Raw genomic sequence first — 15505 nt, 5'->3', positions numbered from 1 at the left:
AACAACCCCTTGGTGTCTGTCTGTGTTGGATTAATCTTTCTAAACCCCAGCACTGAGGACGTGAGGCTTGGCACACAGCAAATGTTCCATAAATATTGATGAGTGAGTGAATGAATGAATGAGCAAAGGAGTGCTTCACTGAACAAATGATGAATTTTATTGAAGCACAGATGCAGACTCTTGGAGTGTGAGCTAAACTTGTTTATGCTAGATTTTGGGATGTGGGCAGCAAGAGGGGTCTCCCCAAGGCTAAACTCCAGAATGTCATGGTCAGAGGAGAACTGATAACATTCCCCCATGCTGCCTCCCACTGGGGAGGCCCTGGGTCCACCCACATGGTTCTGAGAGACTGTGTATGCCCAGACTGTAGCCTTCCTGGGATTAAGCTCTTACCTCCTAGCCTCTTATCCTATTAGGTGCTTTTTAAAAGTCCCTTAAGTTCTGGTATTCGCCATTTTGAATCAGACAGTCATATGCTCCTATGCTGGGAATGACAAATTGAAGAGAAATAGCATCATATCTGTCGTCCAAAAGAACATTTCAAGATCTATCCTTAAGTACAACACTGTCAGTGATAAGGGAGTTAATATAACAGTTATTCAAATTGGCAAACCAACCACTAAGGCCAAAGATGAAGAAATTGAAAATTTTTACCAACTTCTGCAGTCTGAAAGTGATTGAATGTGCAATCAAGATGCATTGATAATTACCGGTGATTTGAAAGCAAAAGTCAGAAACAAAGAAGAAGAATCTATAGTTGGAAAATATGGCCTTGGTGACAGAAATGACTCCAGAGATCGCATGATAGAATTTTGCAAGATCAACGATTTCTTCATCGCGAATACCTTTGTTCAACAACGTGGACTTCACCTGATGGAATTCACAGGAATCAAATCAACTTCATCTGTGGAAAGAGACGATGGAGAAGTTCAATACCATCAATCAGAACAAGCCCAGGGGCTGGCTGCCGAACAGACCATCAATTGCTTGTATGCAAGTTCAAGTTGAAGCTGAAGAAAATTAAAACAAGGCCACGGACAGTCAAAGTACCACCTTGAGTATATGTTGTTGTTAGGTGCCGTCGAGTCGATTCCGACTCATAGAGACCCCACGCACAACAGAATGAAACACTGCCCGGTCCTGCGCCATCCTTACAATTGTTGTTATGCTTGAGCTCATTGTTGCAGCCACTGTGTCAATCCACATCTCGTCGAAGGTCTTCCTCTTTTCTGCTGACCCTGTACTCTGCCAAGCATGATGTCCTTCTCCAGGGACTGATCCCTCCTGACAACATGTCCAAAGTATGTAAGACGCAGTCTCGCCATCCTTGCCTCTAAGGAGCATTCTGGCCGCACTTCTTCCAAGACAGATTTGTTCGTTCTTCTGGAGGTCCATGGTATATTCAATATTCTTTGCCAACACCACAATTCAAAGGTGTCAACTCTTCTTTGGTCTTCCTTATTCACTGTCCAGCTTTCACATGCATATGATGCGATTGAAAATACCCTGGCTTGGGTCAGGCACGCCTTAGTCTTCAGGGTGACATCTTTGCTCTTCAACACTTTGAAGAGGTCCTTTGCAGCAGATTTGCCCAATGCAATGCGTCTTTTGATTTCTTGACTGCTGCTTCCATGGGTGTTGATTGTGGATCCCAGGAAAATGAAATCCTTGACAACTTCAATCTTTTCTCCGTTTATCATGATGTTGCTCATTGGTCCAGTTGTGAGGATTTTTGTTTTCTTTATGTTGAGGTGTAATCCATACTGAAGGCTGTGGTCTTTGATCTTCATTAGTAAGTGCTTCAAGTCCTCTTCACTTTCAGCAAGCAAGGTTGTGTCATCTGCATAATGCAGGTGTTAATGAGTCTTCCTCCAATCTTGATGCCCTGTTCTTCTTCATATAGTCCAGCTTCTCGTATTATTTGCTCAACATACAGATTAAATAGGTATGGTGAAAGAATACAACCCTGACGCACACCTTTCCTGACTTTAAACCAATCAGTACCCCCTTGTTCTGTCCAGACAACTGCCTCTCGGTCTATATAAAGGTTCCCCATGAGCAGAATTAAGTGTTCTTGAATTCCCATTCTTCACAGAGTTATCCACAGTTTGTTATGATCCACACAGTTGACCGCCTTTGCATAGTCAATAAAACACAGGTAAACATCCTTCTGGTATTCTCTGCTTTCAGCCAGGATCCATCTGACATCAGCAATGATATCCCTGGTTCCACGTCCTCTTCTGAAACCGGCCTGAATTTCTGGCAGTTCTGTTGATATACTGCTGCAGCCGTTTTTGAATGATCTTCAGCAAAATTTTGCTTGCGTGTGATATTAATGATATTGTTCTATAATTTCCACATTCGGTTGGATCACCTTTCTTGGGAATAGGCATAAATATGGATCTCTTCCAGTCAGTTGGCCAGGAAGCTTTCTTCCATATTTCTTGGCATAGATGAGTGAGCACCTCCAGCACTGATTCTGTTTGTTGAAACATCTCAATTGATATTCCATCAATTCCTGGAGCTTTGTTTTTCGCCAGTGCCTTCAGAGTAGCTTGGACTTCTTCCTTCAGTACCATCAGTTCCTGATCATATGCCATCTCTTGAAATGGTTGAATATCGACTAATTCTTTTTGGTATAATGACTCTGTGTATTCCTTCCACCTTCTTTTGATGCTTCCTGCGTCGTTTAATATTTTCCCCATGGAATCCTTCACTATTGCAACTCGAGGCTTGAATTTTTTCTTCAGTTTTTTCACCTTGAGAAATGCCGAGCATGTTCTTCCCTTTTGGTTTTCCATCTCCAGTTCTTTGCACATGTCATTATAATACTTTACTTTGTCTTCTCTAGAGGCCCTTTGAAATCTTCCGTTCAGCTCTTTTCCTTCATCAATTCTTCCTTTTGCTTTAGCTGCTCGACACTCAAGAGCAAGTTTCAGAGTCTCCTCTGACATACATCTTGGTCTTTTCTTTCTTTCCTGTCTTTTCAGTGACCTCTTGCTTTCTTCATGGATGATGTCCTTGATGTCATGCCACAATGCTTCTGGTCTTCGGTCACTAGTGTTCAATGCATCAAATCTATTCTTGAGATGGTCTCTAAATTCAGGTGGGATATACTCAAGGTCATATTTTGGCTCTCGTGGGCTTGCTTCGATTTTCTTCAGTGTCAGCTTGAACGTGCATATGAGCAATTGATGGTCTGTTCCACAGTCGGCCCCTGGCCTTGTTCTGACTGATGATATTGAGCTTTTCCATCGTTTCTTTCCACAGATGTAGTCAATTTGATTTCTGTGTGTTCCATCTGGCGAGGTCCATGTGTATTAAAAAAAAAAAAGGTGTATAGTCGCCGTTTATGTTGGTGAAAGAAGGTATTTGCAATGAAGAAGTCGTTGGTCTTGCAAAATTCTATCATTCGATCATTGATGCTGGGAATGACTTGAATATATATCCCACCTGAATTTGGAGACCACCTCAAGAATAGATTTGATGTAATGAATACTAATGACCAAAGACCAGACACGTTTTGGGGAAGACATCAAGGACATCATACATGAAGAAAGCAAAAGGTCACTAAAAAGACGGGAAAGAAAGAAAAGACCAAAATGGTTGTCAGAAGAGACTCTGAAACATAGAGCAGCCAAAGCAAATGGAAGAAATAATGAAGTAAAAGAGCTGAACAGAAGATTTGAAAGGACGATTCAGGAAGACAAAGTAAAGTATTATAATGAAATGTGCAAAGACCTGGAGTTAGAAAACCAAAAGGGAAAAACATATTTGGCCTTTCTCAAGCTGAATGAACTAGGGGAAAAAAAAATCAAGCCTCGAGTTGCAATGCTGAAAGATTCTATGAGGAAAATATTAAACAATGCAGGAAGCATCTAAAAAAGATGAAAGGATTACACAGAGTGAGTGTACAAAAAAGAATTAGTTGACATTCAACCATTTCAGCAGGGAGCATATGATCAAGAACAGACGGTACAGAAGAAAGAAGTCCAAGCTGCACTGAAGGCATTGGCGAAACGCAAGGCTCCAGGAATTGACGGAATACCAGTTGAGATGTTTCAACAAAGGATGCAGCACTGGAGGTGCCCACTCTTCTACACCAGGAAACGTGGAAGACAGCTTCCTGGCCAACTGACTGGAAGAGATCCATGTCTGAGCCCATTCCAAAGAAAAGTGATCCAACAGAATGCAGAAATTATTGAACAATATCATTAATATCACATACAAGTAAAATTTTGCTGAAGATAATTCAAAAATGGTTGCAGCAGTACATCAACAGGATACTGCCAGAAATTCAAGCCAGATTTAGAAGAGGATATGGAACAAGGGATATTGTGCTGATGTCAGATGGCTCTTGGCTGAAAGCAGAGAATACCAGAAAGATGTTTAGCTGTGTTTTATTGACTATGCAAAGGCATTCAACTGTGGGGATCATAACAAATTATGGGTAACATTGTGAAGAATGGGAATTACAGAACACTTAATTATGCTCTTGAGGAACCTGTATATACACCAAGAGGCAGTTGTTCAAACACAACAAGGGGATACTCCGTGGTTTAAAATAAGAAAAGACGCACCCTGGTGTTGTATCCTTTCACCATGCCTATTCAATCTGTCTGCTGAGCAAATAATCAAAGAAGCTGGACTATATGAAGAAGAACGGGGCATCAGGATTGGAGGAAGACTCATTAACAACCTGCATTATGCAGATGACACAACCTTGCTTGCTGAAAGTGAAGAGGACTTTAAGTACTTGGTGATGAAGATCAAAGACCACAGCCTTCATTATGGATTATACTTCAACATAAAGAAAACAAAAATCCCCACAACTGGACCAATAAGCAATATCATGATAAACGGAGAAAAGATTGAAGTTGTCAAGGATTTCATTTTTTCTTGGATCCACAATGCCCATGGAAGCAGCAGTCAGAAAATCAAATGATATATTGCATTGGGCAAATCTGTTGCAAAAGACCTCTTTAAAGTCTTAAAAAGCAAAGATGTCACCTTGAGGACTGAAGTATGCTTGACCTAAGCCATGGTATTTTCAATAGCCTCATATGCATGCAAAAGCTGGATAATGAATAAGGAAGACCGAAGAAGAATTGAGGCCTTTGAATTATGGTGTTAAAGAATATTGAGTATACTATGGACTGCCAGAAAAATGAACAAATCTCTCTTGGGAGAAGTACAGCAAGAATGCTCCTTAGAAGTGAAGATTGGGAGACTTTGGCTCATGTACTTGGGACATGTTATCAGGAGGGACCAGTCTTGGGAGAAGGACATCATGCTTGGGAGAGGACCAGCGAAAGAGAGGAAGACCCTCAACAAGATGGACTGACACAGTGGCTGCAACAATGAGTTCAAGCGTAGGGACGATTTTGAGGATGGCGCAGGACCGGGCAGTGTTTCATTCTATTGTGGGTCGGGTCGCTGTGAGTCGGAACAGACTAACAACAATAACGAGTCCTCTTTAATAGGAAAGGTAATGTGAAGAATTCCAAGACAGTTGGATAAGCCTGGCATGGGGTTGGGAGTGGTGAATTACTTCTGGACTTTCAAGCAGGGACTCCCCAAGTCATCAGGAAGCCTGCAGTTTTCTCTTACCGCCACTGGAGGGCACTGCGAACATGAAATACCAGCTCTCCTCCACTTCCATGTGTTTGGAGAGCCGTGATTCAATTCAACAAAACAAACGTTTAAAATCACAATAATGATAGCTCCCGTGTACTGAATATCCCATATAGTGCAAAACACCTTATATATATTATCTTGTTTAATATTCACTACAATTGTGGTGAATTATTTTGGCTATTCAGGAAAAACCGAGGCTTGAAGAAGTCAAAACTTACCTAAGGTCTCTCAGCTAAATAAAATTCAGAATCAGGACTTGAACGTAAGCCCTTGGGCACTGATCATGAACGATAAACGTACTGTCCTGGGCACATGCAGCTGAGCAGGCGGCTCTCTGAATAGAAGGGGGATGCACACGCTTCGCAGATACTGTTACTGAACAATTTACACATCTCTGAAATTGGAAGATTGCTAACAATTTGTGAATTTTATACGGTAATGTTCCTTTTTTTCCCAGAAATGTTATTGAATAAATGAAGTGTCTCGCAGTTCATGGCGTTGTACATTACAGGAAATAAAGCAATTGTAATACAAGGCAGGACAAGATAGTTTTATTTAGCATTTAAATAACACTAGGTACCCGGGTTTCCAAACAGTTCCTTCTGGTTCAGACCCCTGCTGGGAATTTGCATTTCCAGCCCTTCTGAGTCAGATGTACTGAATCAAAATCTACATTTTAATAAGATCCCCAGGTGATTCTTGGGTGTAATAAATTTTGAGAACCACCGCTCTACTAGGGGAGCCCTGGTGTCTCAGTGGTTAAAAGCTCGGCTGCCAACCAAAACGGTCGGCCGTTCGAATCCACCAGTCACTCCTTGGAAACCCTTCGGACAGTTCTACTCGAAATCAGCTCGATGCAATGGGTTTGTTTGTTTGTTTTGGTACTAGTGAGTCTCAGAATTGGTCCCTAATCAGCAGCATTAGCAGCCTTGGGAGTTAGTTAGAAATGCAAATTCTGAGCAGAGGTTCCAGCCAGAATGAAGCTGTTCAAAGAAATGTGTACCGAGAAATGTTCTAAGCACTTTACAGAAAGTAACTTCTTAAACCTCATAGCGACCCTATAAGGTATGCACTATCACGATCCCCATTTACAGATGAAGAAACGGAGACCAAGGGAAGCAACTTGCCCAAGGTCACACAACTAATAGGAGGCCCAGCTGGGGTTAAGGTTCACAGGTGGCCTAATTCCAGTGTCTGTGATCTGAACCACTTCACTGCGCTCAGGACGCAGAGAAGGGAAGAATTGTGAAGATCAGGCCTGGAGGGGGCTTGAGAGGGGGAGGGGTAGGCGGTCCGCTGAGAGAAATGCATTGTGGGAGTGAGGGTGTTCCAGGCAGAAGGAACAGCAGGAGCAAGGACCTGGAGGTGGGAAAGCCCAAAGTGGAGTCTGTACTGACTCAGGTCTAGGGACCTGGGGAGGTCAGACGACACAGGCCTGCTGAGCCGGAGCTCCTCGGGGCCTCCTAGGGGTGGGGAAAAGAAGAGGGTATAGCAGGAGAGCCTGGGACAGGGTGGGGGGTGCTCCAGCCCAGGGAAGAGCTGAGACCACCCTGCCCCGGACCCTGTCCAGGCACAGGCCTTTGGGAAGCGCATTGTGTGCTCAGGAAATGGCCGGATTGTATTACAGGGCGGATTAAAGGAGCTAAATCGGGCCTGGGGCTGGGGGAGGTGTCCAGAAGGGAACTGCAACGGGCCAGCAGCTGAAAGGCCTGGAGAGGCCGCCCAGGAGCTAAGGGTGGGGGTAGGGATCCCAGCCTCCCGGCAGGAAGCCCTCCTGACCCCAGTAAGGCTGGAATGCGGGGTCACCGAGCAAGGGCAACCTCAAATGGAGCTTGGGGGAGGGGTGGGGGCTGAGACCCAGAATTAGAAGGGTTGAGATCGGGGAGGGGCAGAGTCTAGAAGAGGGACAGGTTGGCGGGGGCGGGGGGGGGCGGTGGGAGCAGAGACCGAGGCGGGAGGGAGTAAGAAGTCAGGGGCAGAGACTCAGCCTGAGCCCCATCCTGGGAGGGTGGTTGGAGCTCCGCGCCTTGTGCTGGCTGGGAAGTGGGGGGCACTGTCGTTTGTAGGCTGTTGGCGAGGAGCTCTTTGTACCACATGGAGACGCTTGAGGCCTGGGAACCCCCTACAGTCCCAGCCCCCACTTGCCCCGCCTCTCTTCCCATCCCCCTCCCCCCGCCTGAGTGGCAGCACCGCCTGGGGCCCCTCCCAGCCCCAAGGGCGGGCGGTCAGTGGTCTATTCCGGTACCCAGGGTGGTTGGGGAGCCTGGGGGAGGGCAGAGGAAAAGCCTGGCCCATCTCTTTGAGGCTGGATAGGGAGGGGGCGTCAGGAGGGCAGTTTGGGACTTTTGAGGCGTATTAGTTCAGACCACTGTGGATGGGAAGAAAAAAGCCCTGGGCGCTGTTTTCAGGAAACTGCTGGGCTCTGTGAGTGGGAAGGGGAGGGCATCTGGGGTCTCTCGGAGGCTATGGGGCTCAGGAGCTGGGGCACTAAAATCTCCAGGAGCCAGCAGCGGACTCCAGAGTCCCTTTCGAACCGCTAGGTCTTCGGATCAAACCTAGCTCCCAGCTCAGTCCTCCAGGCAGCCTCTCCAGGACAGAAGTGTTGATGCTGCTCCACCGCGCCACCCCTCCCTCCGCAGCAGTCGGCTCGAAGGCGAAGGCCGGTGGGGGGCAGTCTGGGGCTAGGGTGCACTGGGGGAGCCGCTCCAGCCAGCAGAGGAGCCCCAGAGCCTGGCTGGCTTGAGAGTGGCACAGGGCAGAGCGCCCCCCACAGGCCTCTTTATTCCCCAGAGAGGACATCATCAATGCTCCCCCCGCCCCCCCCCCCGCCCCGTTCCTGTGTGATGAAGGCCAGACTCCCAGACAACCTTCCCAGCTCCAAATCCAGCTCCCTCTCTCGAGGGGAATGGGGTCAGGGTGAGCAGTAGAGCAGCATGTTGGGAGGGGCTTGCCCACTACCAGACAAGGGCTTTTCAGTGGAGAACCCCAGATGGAGCTGAGTTGAAAGGGGAAAGACCCAGGGCTATGCCCCCAAGTCCTTCTGTGGCAAGGTCTTAGAGACCACAGAGAAAGGAGCAGGGCCTCCAGGGGCCACTGACTAGGGTTCAAATCCAGCCTCTGCTTTTTACTTGCTGTGTGATATTAGAGAACTTACATAACCTCTCTGAGCCTAGTATCCACAGCTATAAAATGGGGATAATAGCAGTTATTGCACAATGTCATGAAGATTGGAGATACGGTGATTTTGTATAGCATGTGTCCAGTAGCATGCTTGGTATACAGGAGGTGCTTAATAAGTAGTTCAAAAACAAACAACCATTGACTTCAAGTGGATCCCAACTCATCGTGACTCTATAGGACAGAGTAGAACTGCCCCATAGGGTTCCCAAGGCTGTAATCTTTATGGAAGCAGACTGTCACATTGTCCTCCCACCGAGCAGCTGCTGAGTTCGAACTGCTGACCATTTAGTTACCAGCCAAGTACTTAACCACTTTATCACCCGGGCTCCTCAATAAGTAGTCCTTACATTATTATCAGAGGCAGCATAGCCCATGGGAAGAGAGAATTTTGGAGTCAGGCAATCCTGGCTATGAATCTTGACCTTGTACCTGATGACCTCAAGCAAGTCTCTGAACTTCTCTTGTATCAATCAAAAGGGGATAAAATAGTAGTAACGGCTAGCACTTCCTGAGTGCTCACTGTGTGCCAGGCACTGTGTGCCAGGCACTGTGCTAAGTGCCTCACGAACAGTTTCTCATTTGATCTTCCCAGTAACCCTATGCTGTTATTGTCTTCATTTTGCAGATGAGGAAACTGAGGCTCAGAGAAGTGAAGTAACTCACCCAAGAGTGGTAGATCCAGGATTTGAACCCAGGCAGTAGCCCAGCAGCTGCTCCCAAAGTTCCTCCCCTTGCGCATACCGTTGCAAAGTCTAATGGCACGTAGGTGATTGGCTGGCTATGTGGACACTTATGATAAGATAAAAGGATGAAGAGCCTGGAGCTATAAAAACACAGAGGGCCCAAGAAGGGGCAACCTCAAGAACTGAAGACTTATTTTGTGTAATTTGATGGTTCAGAGAATAAAGCATCCCACTCAGCAACCAGAATAACTCATGACACTGTGGTGGCAGAGAAGGGGCAGAGAAGTCCCTGGGGTCTGAGTGGCCCCCAAGCTGACTGTGACTCAGCCGGTTGGAGGAAGAGGAGGATGAGCCTATAAGGCTATAAATAACAACTGTGCATAGTGGCCATGTGAGGTCATTGCCAGCCTGCTCAGGCCCTGTTTAAAATGCTCTATAGCCTCAGAGGGATGTAGGAAACCTGGAGAGGGCCCAGGACTGGGGAGATGACCATACTGGAAGAGCTGAAACCAAAAAAGCCAATGAGGAAAGATGAAAGGAATGGGGATGAATCAGGGAGAAAAAAGGGCTGAGTGATGGCACTAGAAGCTGACAGAATTCCAGGGAAGGGAGGAAGTTGCTTCTGTCCATCTAGGTTAAGGTCTAAGAAAGAAAGTAGGAGCACCAGGAGGGATTAAAGTTAGGCCTCGAGAGTGAAGTGAGTCAGTGTGTAGGTGAAGGAGCCTACAGAGTGCTTTCTCCAAGTCAGCCATCCTAAAATGTCCAGGCTGCTCTCGATTCATCCTGACACCCTTCTTCCCATCTTCGCCCCTGCCCAGTGTTCTCAGACACCTCTGCCTCCTTCTGCCCTCAACACCAGATATCCCAGGGGCTGGACAAGGAGAGCTTTCTCCTTCCCTCCTTCAGGGTTTCAGCGGGGGGAAGCGTGCACGTCTGCGTTGGGAAAGGCAACTCCTCTGCCTCAGGCTTGTCTCTTCTGGACTCGGTGGGATTTGGAGAGCAGGGGGCTGAGGGAAGAAGTTCTGGGGTATCCCTTACAGACTGCTGGGAATTGTGGGGAGGTGGCCAAATGTGGTGAGGGGAGAGCTGTGTTGTCACTGAGGATTGGGCAACTGAGGCTCTGAGACTGGGCAAGGGCCAGGGATGGGGAAGAGGATGCTTTTGTTTTGCTGGGAGGACTTAACTGCTCAGACAGTAAAGGAGACTCTGAGGGTCATAGTGTGGAGAGAAGGCAGAGAAAAGGGACTGGCCATGGGGAGGAAGCTGGCATGGGGAGAACCTCAGTGTCTAAGAAGGAAGTTGATGCAATTTCTGCTGGCCGACGTATCCATGTCTCATCAACGTGTGGTGGGACTGGACCTATTCTGGGGGTCTGAGGTGAGCACAGGTCCCTGGTGGCACAAATGGTTTGCTCTCAGCTATTAACTGAAAGGTTGGCAGTTCAAACCCATCCAGCAACACCACAGAAGAAAGGCCTGGCGGTCTGCTTCTGTAAAGATAACAGCCAGAAAACCCTATGGAGCAGTTCTATTCTGTAACATGTGGGGTTGTCATGAGCAGGGATCGCCTCAATGGCAAAGGGTTTGGTATTGGTTTGGGGTGAGCACAGAGACTGCCCACAGGCCCCTCTCATTTTCAGCAAGGAAAAACTGAGACCCAGAGAGGGGATGTTACCAGTCCCATGTCACATGGCTCATCCCAGAGCTGGCCTTAGGACTCCGGCCTCCCAGACACCGGCTTGCTCCCAACACATTAGGATGCCTTCCCCTGGGACCTTCCCTTAACACTACCAAAGCCTCCTCCCCTTCCCTCAGCTTTTGTCCCAATCTTCTGCCTCCCTCCCATTTGTTAGTGATGGGAAGAACACCTGAAATTTACTTGGTTCTTAGAGTTCACAAAGTATTTTCACCATCACCATCTCTTTAGCTTCTCCCCTTGATTCTCAGCTTCCTTCTCCTGCTAACCTCCTCTCCCCCACCCTCCTTGCCACCCCTCCGCCCTCCGCCCTCCGCCCCCCGCCCCCCCCCCCGCCCCAATGATCTATTTGGTTGGAGAAGTTGCAGGCTGGGCTGGAGGTGAGATTAGCCTCGGACTTCTCCTACTTTGGCAGAAAACCCACAGCACTCCATGTCTGTAAAAGGAGCTAGGGCAGGAGGGGGCCAGAGCCGGGGCGGTGGGGCCCTCCCCTGAGACAAAGCTAGGTCAGGGTGTTGGAGTGAGGAGGAGGTGGCAGAGGAGAGATTTATGAGCCCTGGGGTGGGGGTGCTAGTGAAGGAAAGGGTCTAAGAGGGGGCCTGGGGACAGGGCATGGGGAAAGCTGGCCAAGGAAGAATATGGCCCAGAGATCTTACACCAATTAGACACAGAAGGTGGCTGAAGGTGGGGGAGGGTTGCTGGCTGGGCCTGGCACGATGAGGGGAGGAGGGGTGCAGCCCAGGAGGGATGAGTTTCAGGGAGAATCCTGACGTGCCACAGTTCCTGCTGGGCCCCCCAATTCTCCAGCCTCCCTCGTGATATCAGGAAGACATTCCTTCCCTTTTACAGTCACTCAAGGCGCCTCTGTGGCCTGTGGAGGTTTAGCAGCTGCTACAGCTGAGGGGAAGGTAGATGCTGGGGGAGCTTGGGAGATGCTGCTTGGGGGAGGGGCTCTGGCAGCAGGGAGGCAGAGGGATACCAGGGAGTGAGTCCCCAGGAAGGGCTCACTGTTCCCATCACTCGGCCCAGAACATCAAACCTGAGGGGACCTTGGAGATGACCCGGCCTGGTCCCTTCTTTTATTCCTGGGTCACTTCAGGGCCAGAGAGGAAATGAGACTTGCATAGATGGTTAGTCAGTGAAGCCCTAGTATGAGCACCCAGATCCTAAATGGCCTCTGGTTGACCACCCCACCCCACCCCTACTGCCATGCTTGGGTCATCAGCTTTGGCTCTTGGTGGAGGGTAGAACTCATACCTTTTGGAAATGTCACCTGTTCTACCATTCCCAGCTTCTCTCCCTTCCCTGAACTAACTACCTCAGGGCTTCAAATATACGGACACATTTTCTGCCAGCAGAGCTGTCCACTGTCCCTCGATGGAGACATGTTAGGCCTCAATGATTCCCTGTGGAATGGAGTGGGCTGCCTTGAGACAGCAAGTTCCCAGGTACTAGAAGGTTCCAAGCTGGACAAGTGCTTGCTGGAGTCCCTTAACAGAGAGGTGGGAGCATGGGACTGGTCAACCTCCACGACCTGTGATGTTACGTACAACCTCAAGCTTCTAAGACTCTATAAGGTCCAGGTAATCTGGGAAAATTTCTAGCAGAGAGCAGGACCAACTTCCTTCCTTAATTCCACAAAATTTCTTGAGGACGCCCACTGTGCAGGGTACCATGCCACACATACAAATTTATACATTGTACCGTTTTCTAACAAACACTGAATGAAAGGGTCTGTCTCAGCGAACCTTCCCATTTCTAGTATCAATTGCTAAAGTAAGAGATATGATCACAAAATAATGTTACTGTTCTATTAAAATAAACAACAGAAATAACTTACTAACATTTATATATCCAAAAGTGTGTCCCGAGGATGTTCACAGCAGTGTTGTTTATAATCGCAAAAGACTGGAAACAACATAAATACCTCTCAGTAAGGAACTGGCCAAATAAATTATGGCAAATCTATACAGTGAAATATAAATGAACATATTAAAAAGAATGACTCAACTGTCATTGCACTAAAATGGAACAATCTTCAAGGTATATATTAAAACCTTAGCTCAGAATAGTGTGTAAGTGTTAAAAAAAAAAAAAAGTGAGAAGGGGTGTTTTATATATAACATGTTTGTTTATGCATAAACTATCTCTGGAAGAAGGAAAAAAACCAAACAACCCAAACTATTGTCTTTGAAGAGGGGTGTGGCTGGGTGTCAAGAGTGGGAGGGAAACTCACTTTTCACTTTATACCTTTTTGTGCCTCTTGAATTTTTTATCATGTACTTTACCCAACCAGATAAATTATTATTATTTTTAGCATGTCCAATTCTAAGTAGTCCCCTTAGGAGGCTGTTATTCCAGCGATGCTGCCCAGCTTAGGACATGTTTTGGAGGCTCCTCTTTCACCTGCTTTCCAAGCCTGGGGGTGGTGTTTTGCTGCCCTCCATGGTAGCAAATCCTAGGGGTGGAACTGACTTTTGGAAGGAGCCCCAAGTGGTTTGGAGCCAAGTCGCTAGATGTTTATTTTGACTAGAGAATAAATGGCATTGTTTATGTATTTTTTTTTTCTGTCTCATTTTACCAAGGAACCAGCTTTGGGCTGGTCTGAAGGCCAATTTCCTCATATGGTCTGGGGACCATTCACAGAAAGGAGCCCCAGAAATGTTCTGCCCTCCGAAGCATCATGGAAGTGGGTATAACCCATTGCTGTCCTGTAGATTCCAACTCCTATTGACCCTGTAGGACAGAGTACAACTGCCCCATAGGGTTTCCAAGGCTGTAATCTTTACAGAAGCAGATTACCACATCTTTCTCCCAAGGAGTGGCTGGTAGGTTCGAACCGCTGACCTTTCAGTTACCAGTCCTGCACTTAATCACTGAGTCATCTCAGGGCTCCTTGGAAATGGGTGTACCGTCTCCAAAAGTAGATTAGTCAGGATTCTTTTGGCTGCAAGTAACAGAAACCCATCACAAAGGACCTTAAGGAAAAAAAAGGAGAGTTTTTTGGCCCCAAAGCCAAGAAGGATGCTGGGAAACTCCCGGAATCAAGGGAAGAGCTGCAGGAACCAGAGGCCCAGGGGCTGGAATTGAGGACTTCCTGCTCCGGTTTTCTCACCTTCTCCAGGTGTCTCTGCTTCTCCTTGTATGTTGACCTCTCTTTCCTCCTACTGCAGAAAGGTCTCCCCAGGGAGCAGGAAACATGGCTGATGCAGGCTCCAGTTTAGAAGTCCCAATTCCATCTATAAATTCCAGGGAAGGTCTCTGATTGGCTCTGCTCAGGCCCAGGCCCATCCCTTGAGCCAATCGCTGAAGTCAGAGAGATGCAGTAAAAAGACTAACTGGGATCTGAGTCACATGGCCAGTCCTGTTGGGGGAAGAAAGGGGTACAGCATTTGTTCCCAAAATAAGTAGATGATAAAGAAAACTTTCAGGCTACTTTGAACGACAATGACTCTGCTGCCTGGGATGTGTTAAGGATCCAGGCAGCCTCCAAGATCCTCCAGGAGCATAGGATCTAGTTTGGGAGATGAGACACAAACATAACCAGAACATAACAGCTCGAAGACTGGATAAGAATATTTGGAACTCCCCACCCACCTCATAAGCTTGTCTCATGGATAAAAATTAGACACTTAATGAGAAAGGACTTTAAAAAGACGACAATAATGACGCCCTTACAGTTCATCTAGGACATTCACAACTGCCCCAAGGGCAAAGCACCACCCTGGAGTCAGACTCTCTCAGCTTCCTCAGCTATAAAGTAGGAATGATACTAGTTCCTACCTCATAGGGTTGTTGGAGACTTGGGGACCGTGGGTATGTCGAGCACTTAGCAGAGTGGCACACAGTAGGTGTTCAATAATCAGCAACCAGATACCATGGAGTTGATCCCAACTCATGGTGACCCTGTGTGTGTCAGAGTAGAACTGTGCTCCATAGGGTTTTTAATGGCTGATTTTTCCGAAGTAGATTGCCAGGCCTTTCCAGGTGCCTCTGGTTAGACTTGACTCTCCAACTTTTCAGTTAGTAGCCAAATGCCTTAAATGTTTGCATTACCCGGGGACTCCAGGTGCTCAGTACATGTTATTATTTGCATTATCATTACCTGAACCTCTAAAGCCCCATAAGATAGGAATGGTAAAGCTGACCATCCTCATTTAATAGATGAGGACACTGAGGCTTAGGAAAGTGAAGGACTTCACTTGTTGGTGATGGCAGAGTTGGGGTAGGACCAGCTATGGGCTCCCAATCCAGTGCTCTGTTTCCACGGTTTGCATTCCAAAAGGGTCAGTCCTAAGAGGGGCCTGTAG

The sequence above is a fragment of the Loxodonta africana genome, chromosome 6 (genome assembly GCF_030014295.1).
Source record: "Loxodonta africana isolate mLoxAfr1 chromosome 6, mLoxAfr1.hap2, whole genome shotgun sequence".
Taxonomy (NCBI): domain Eukaryota; kingdom Metazoa; phylum Chordata; class Mammalia; order Proboscidea; family Elephantidae; genus Loxodonta; species Loxodonta africana.
Note: the sequence above shows the minus strand (reverse complement) of the source record.